General features: G+C 31.7%; 1 protein-coding gene across 1 annotated transcript in view; it reads right to left on the bottom strand.

The window, feature by feature from the left end:
* Nucleotides 1–7,500, bottom strand: part of LOC106872387 (protocadherin-18) — a 26,027-nt gene that overhangs the window by 17,372 nt on the left and 1,155 nt on the right. Inside the window, exon 1 of the mRNA XM_014919375.3 lies at nt 4,587–7,500. This exon is cut by the window's right edge and continues 1,155 nt beyond it. The gene's annotated coding sequence lies outside the window, so the exon portion shown is untranslated. The remainder of the gene's footprint in view (nt 1–4,586) is intronic.

A 7,500-nucleotide genomic window follows, 5' to 3' on the forward strand; every position in this document is an offset into this window, starting at 1 on the left:
AACTTAATAACATACATACGTTAATATGTGATATTGGTACCGTAAAATATCTCTAATATTTGTATATATTATACTTTAATATGTATGGCATATGGCATACTTTCTAGTATTCTTTCCATTTTAGCTATCATTATGTTTTATTATTATTTCATTGTTCTTCACGCAAATTCATTTATTTATTGAGTGCTTTGATAAGATGCTTTGCATGACAAAGCATTTTCATTATATCTACAAGATAATTATTTCTGTTATAACTGTTACTAACGGGCCATATTGCCTCAATAAACTCTATCCAACTCAAGCAAGAAATGGAAAAATGGATGTTAAAATGGTGCTGATGGTATACACATGTGCATATATATATATATATATATATATATATATATATATATATATATATATATATATATAGATATAGATATAGATATACACATACATACATACATATATATATATATGTATGTATATATATATATATCATCATCATCATCATCATCATTATCATCACCACTACCTCCATTAATTTAATGTCCACTTTTCTATGCTTTCATGAAGAATTGGACCTAGTTTATTGATGCAGATTTTCAATGGCCAGATGCCCTTCCTGTTGCCAACCTTTACCTGTTTCCATGCAAATTAATATTTCCTCATGGCGCAAACATGCTTTTGCTGAATATTCAAAATGAATGACATTCATTAACAACATTCACACAATATCAAGACAAGGACATGGACACACACACACACACACACACACACACACACACACACACACACATTCATATATTACTAGTTTCTTTCAGTTTCTTATTTCTTTATTGCCCACAAGGGGCTAAACATAGTGGGGACAAACAAAGGGATTAAATCGATTGCATCGACTCCAGTGCATAACTGGTACTTGATTTATCGACCCCGAAAGGACGAAAGGCAAAGTCGACCTCGGCAGAATTTGAACTCAAACGGAATGGCAGACGAAATACCGCTCAGCATTTTGCCCGCATGCTAACGTTTCTACCAACTCATTGCATTTCAGTTTCTTATTTTTTTATTGCCCACGAGGAGGCTAAACATAGAGGGGACAAACAAGGACAGACAAAGGGATTAAGTCGATTACATCAACCCCAGTGTGTAATTTGAACTCAGAATGTAACAGCAGATGAAATACTGCTAAGAATTTTGCCCAGCGTGCTAACGTTTCTGCCAGCTCACCGCCTTTCAGTTTCTGTCAACCAAATCCAGTCACAAAGGTTTGGTTGGCTCAAGGCTATTGTAACCCAAGGTGCTAAACATTAGGATTGTACTTGAAAGCAAGTGATTGGGAAGTGAATTCCTTAAACATGCAATTAATTTGACTCAGATTTCTCCATTCATAGGTTATTCAACCAGTTTGGTTACATAGGCCATTAAAGGTAATATCTAAGGTTCCATTCAAATCAATAAGTTTTAGTCTTCTTAAGATATAGTGTATTATCATCAATGAATAATTGCTGTTTTGTTAATAATAATATTTACATACATTATTTACATTTGACGGACAAAAGATGAAGACAAATATCTGTCAAATGCAAATAATGTACATAATTCCTCATCTCTTAAATATAGAACTAACATTCACATACATATATAATAATATTTACATACATATATATATGGTGTGTGTGTATGTATGTGTGCATATATATATATATATATATATATATATATATATATATATTCATATGCAGTTAAGTTTAAGTCCAGTGACCAGTGGTTTAACATCAATAAAGGGCTTAGTTCCATGGGCAGCTTGCCAGATTCCAAAGCGAAAGACATATAACTCATCAACTCTGGGAGGCAGGAATCCGTTACAATCAGTTAGTAAGTAACCAAAAAATAAACAACCTGGGTCGGCAAGGATGAATATATATGTGTGTGTGTGTTTTCATGTGTGTTACAAAATGTATATCATACATAAATACATAAAGCAGATACATTATTGAACACCTAATTAATTGCAGTATTCATCCTGAGATAGCATCTCTTATAGACATAGTGTTAAAAGATGCAGAAGTATATCAGTAGCAGATGAAAATTGTTCTGCAGAGGTAGTGGTCACGTTGCTAAATGTGCATTTCTCCATCTTTGGGCTTTGTCAATAAGAAGTTTCCATTGGTAACTGTATGCTAAGACAAAATCTGCCATTGCTAGTATAGTAAAATAGTGAGTGAAAAATCATTGGTATCACAAAGTGAAACTGAGCCCAAGATCCAGTGGTTGGGAATCAAGCTTCTTCTTCTCACACCCATATCTGTACCTGTAAGTGTGTGTGTGTGTGTGTGAGTGCAATGTTTCACTTACATTAGTTTTGTTCGGTACTCAGTAGAAATACTATATGTTGGATTAAAGGTAATATACACACATCTGCTTTGTATGATATATTCTAAATTCCAGCTTTTTCTACTTTATGTAAAAAAAAAACTTTGTTGTCATAACCCTAAACGATTTAATTAATTTCAAATTTCATATGGAGTCATTCACAATTTGTTATGAGATGAGTGGAAGCTGGTGCTATAAAGCACATGTGTAATTGCTATCCACACACAGACGTTAACCAATGCCTTATGAATGAATTTGGAAGAGGAAATTGGGTAGAAATAAGTAGTATATATGTGTGTGTGTGTGCATGTATGTATCTCACTGAATGATAACCGATGTTAGATTGTTTACATCCTCTAATGAAGTTGTCCAGCAAAAGGAGGCTTATGGAATAAGTACTAAACTTAAAAGAGAATAAGTACTAGGATTACTGGGCTTGAATTCACTTGGAAGGTGGTATGCCAGCATGGCCACAGTCAAATGGCAGAAAGAAATAAAAGAATACAAAATAGAAGATACTCTACAAACACAAACACACATAAGCATGTGTTTTTACATATGTATATAAATGTTTGTGTATGCAAATATATATAAATTCACACCAAATATATATAAATATATATTTATTATTCTTAAGCAAAAATTGCTGTCGACAGTAACTTTGAAGTTTCAGTCAGCCAAACTTCGAAGTCACTGTCGACAACATTCTTGTTTTAAGAAGAAGAAATTTGTACTCTACAAAAGTATAGAGTAACCCTTCAGATTAATATAAAATTATTTTCATAATAACTGAACATAGAGATATCAATATATATATATATATATATATATATGTACTTCTATACATTTATGTTTGTACTCATATACATATACCTGTGTATATAGGTATATGTATACATACAAAAATATATGTGTACATGTGTGTATATGTATGCATAAAAACAGAATGGGAGGTATGAAAAAATATTTACAAAGTGAGAAAATAAACCCAAGTTATCTTATCATAAGCATAAGTGTTATCTTCCGCTCACATCTTCCCAGATGTTTCAGAGGGGGTAATCTACCTTTAATTTGTTTTTTTTTTTATCTTTTCATATTTCATTTTATGTTATGAGACTTTAAAAACTTTCCTATTTTCTTAAAACATTGACATATAGCAAGCAGCCTATGAAAAAGGGGGCAAGCCAGCTGAATATAATATTCACTCACATAATGTTGACCTCTTTTATAAATCTTTTAATAACTGAAGATTAAAAAAAAAAAAATACCAGATCTACCTTATTGCATTAAAACAAACAATACGTTTAAATATTATCATTGTTAGTAATAATAATGATGAAGAGGATGATTATCAATGACTGATGCATGTAATGAATATATATAACGATGATGACACAACATACACATCATGTGTATGTCATCATCTCTATTTATATATCATTATATATGTATGCATATATGTATGCATGTATGTATGCATGTATGTATGCACTCATGTGTCTACATATGTATGTATACGTATGTGTGGACATATACCTATATATATAAGTAGGTATATGCATACACATACAAATATATGAGCATGCATGTACATGTATGCATATATGTATGTATGCATGTATGTAATATACATTAATATGTGTGGATGTATACCTACATATATGTATACCTACACATGTGCATACACATACAAAAATGTGAGCATGCATGCATGTACATACGTATGTATGTATGTGTCTTTTTATGGTTGGGGAAAAATTGTAGAGTATAAATTTGTTACCCTTAAACAAGAATGATGTTGATAGTGACTTCAAAATTTAGCTGGTTGAAACTTTAAAGTTACATTTATCAACACACACACACCAAATACATATATATGTATATATATATATGTATGTATGTATGTATATACACATATGTATATGTATATATACACATATATACACACATATGCATATATACATTCACACACATGGACCCATGTGCAAAAACATCATGTGTCTGTGTACATATTTGTGTGTGTGTGCGTGTGTTTGTGTCTACACTTGTGTGGAATTACGATAAAAGTTTGTTGGATGTTACTGAGTTGACCAATTTTTTTTTTTGTTCATTCATGCAATACATTAAGAAAATGTGATTCATTGAAAAGTATATAAATAATCACACAGCAAATATCTATTTTATAAGAAGTTTTAAGAGAAGGGAACAAAGAGAAAAGTATTTTCACTTACAAAACAGAGGCAGGACGTTCGATGTGTTGACAAAAGTTCCTGTCTGCTGCCGAATTGAAGAGAGTCTTAAACGCTGTTATTGGAGGCTGTGGGAGTTGTTTTGCTTTGTCTGTGAGGAAGAGAGAGTGACTGGCTGGCTTCTTTTAAAAATGTTGTGTGTGTTTGTGCGAAGAGTACGATAGTGAAGTATTTATAAGCGAGTGTGTATGTAGGCAGGTTTGCGTGTATGTGTGTGTGTGTGCGTGTGTGTGTGCGTGCGCGTGTGCTGGGGCCAACTGCAGAGCTGCCGAAGCTTGTACGATAAAAAAAAACAATAAATATGGATAAATATATGTGTGTGTGTGTGTTAAATACAGTAATGATGGTGGAGTTTGGGGTTTAGAGTAGTGAGGCTAGAGGGTGGGGTGGGCGGAAATACAGCCCCTGATGCCTTTAGCAGGCAATTAGATTTTTCAGTGAGAATGAGTCATCGTGTTTTGGTCCAGAATCATACACCTGCATTGTATGTCATCATCTCTATATCAAGAGATGAACAGTTTGGGCTGAAGACAAATATCATAGTAACATAAACGAAATAAAAAAAACAAAAATTATATTAAATAAATAAATAAATAAATAATTCCTATTAAATGGCTACAGATTTTACTCATATTATATTGTTATAATGAGTAAATGAAATATTTAAGGAATATTCTTGAAAAACTAAAACAAATAATTAAAACGAAATAATATTAATTAATAAAAGAACAGTTGTCTTGAAATAAAAGAATAAATGTTGGTTCTTTTAAAATTGATTCAAATGTCAGGATTCATTTTGATTGTCTTGTCCGGAAGTCAATTTGCATTGTATTTGTTATTCATGTATTTCTTTTTTTTTTTTTTTGTCAAATTAAAATGCTTGTCTGAAGTCCTAGTATGACCATAACAGTATTGTTCCAATTAGCTTAAATAGGTTATGATAATTAAAGCCATTCCAGTATAACAAAAAGTATAAAATATTTATTCAGGTCCTGCTGAAGAACATTTATTTGAAAAGTTGGGTATTGGTGGGGGGGGGGGGGTAATTGTTTTTGTTGTTTGTATCCTTGAATATAATATGAATAAAAACTTTAAACTTAAAATTCAATATAAGATTTATATTTACATATTTTTCTTTAAAGTGTCCTATTATTCATATATTTTCCCCATCTTATACAAAATAGCGGAGAGAAAAGAGGAACTCTGCAATTAATATTAAAACAAAATATCTAATGTGTGTACTGTTAGTATAAATATAAGTTTGGTGGAATATTTCCTGTTTCATTTTGGGTATTTATCTAAAGACAGCTGACCAAAGTAGAATCTCAACAGCATGAACTAATTAACCATGCTTATTGCTGCTCTAATATCCAAGTTTTAATCAAGTGAAATGGTTTCTAAGCATTCCAATATTTAAGCTGATTATTAAAAATTTTTTAAGTTTAAAGAATTATGTCTCAAAAGGATTTTTAATCTTTGGTTCATAATTCTGTCTCATGATGTTAATGATATTAATTATAAAATAAATATTGGTTCATATTTGCTTTATACCAGTACTTATATGCTATATAGAAAACATACCCTTCCTGCAGAAAGGCTTGTTTAGCTTAATGTTTAAATATAAAGTCCCAAAAGATTCATGATAAAACCACAAACTGGAGTCTATGTTTATTTATTTATGCTTTGTTTGTAGTTCTTATCTAGTCTTATACACTAGGGAAAACTCCCCAACAGATTTAAGTTTAATTGAAATAAAATATATATATAAGTACATAGCAAGATGAGTTGGTGTTAAACTTTCGCTCAGCATTGATCAAAGGATCTTATAATCAAATCCATTCTTGCCATGACCATCATGTCTTTTATTTCAGTTTATCTAGAACTATGTGTCCTCTTGTGGTAGGGGTGTGATCTGCAGAAAATTAATCTGCTATTTCTAGCAGTTTGTGCAACTACATAGAGAATCTCTCGATGAGTTGATAGTGGTGATATTGGAAAGAAAAGATGGTTAAACTGATCTGGTAGCCAGAGAACGAACTTGTTGAGAAGCCAGCATTTATGTTCTATTACCAGCTTTGCATCTGCTTGTCCATGACTAAGGCACTTAACCCACAAAAACTGAGTCCATAGGTCTCTATGTAAGTATGATGGACAATATAACAGACCAGTCTAGATAATAGCAACATTGTGGAAATGAAGAGGGACATTGGCTTATAGTGTTGTCTACAGTTACTCTTGTAGGTAAAGTTATCTATGACAGACCAACATCAGAATAAAGGGGAAAGTTATCCCTCCTCCAAACACTAGCCAACTAATGTAAACACTAGCCTTTTGATTCAGTAAAGCATGACACATTGAGAGGTATAGTTAGCAGATGCATAAGATATATTTGTTCTTTTAAGTAATAGCTCATACTATGTTACCCGATTGTACTGTAATAATATATCCTGTCCAAACTGACTTTATCCTCACTGGCTTAATTCACCTAACAGCAACAGCAACACTATGAAGAAGTACTTATTTAAAGCACTTTTCATTTCGACCTGCCTGAGATTGCCAAAAGTTCTATGACACAAAATTGTTCATTTAACAGTGTTTATATTTAAATAAAAATATTTCTTTACAATTTTATGTTAGTTATGATGTAAACACCAGCTCGGATAATAAAGGAATTAATAATTTTTACTTAACTATTTCAAATCTTTGATTATGGAAACACATACACATGAGAAATATGGTTATGAAAGAATTAAATCTACAAACTTCTGGGAGTGTAGTATAATTGCCAAATTTAGTCCATAAGGGACTGCTTTGAATAAAACAATAGCACCATGATACAGCTGCTATCACTCTTGAGTAAGTGTAACTTGGTAAGGTGGACCATGCTGTTACTAAT

Source organism: Octopus bimaculoides, chromosome 14 (assembly GCF_046866305.1).
Source record: "Octopus bimaculoides isolate indiv1 chromosome 14, ASM4686630v1, whole genome shotgun sequence".
NCBI lineage: Eukaryota > Metazoa > Mollusca > Cephalopoda > Octopoda > Octopodidae > Octopus > Octopus bimaculoides.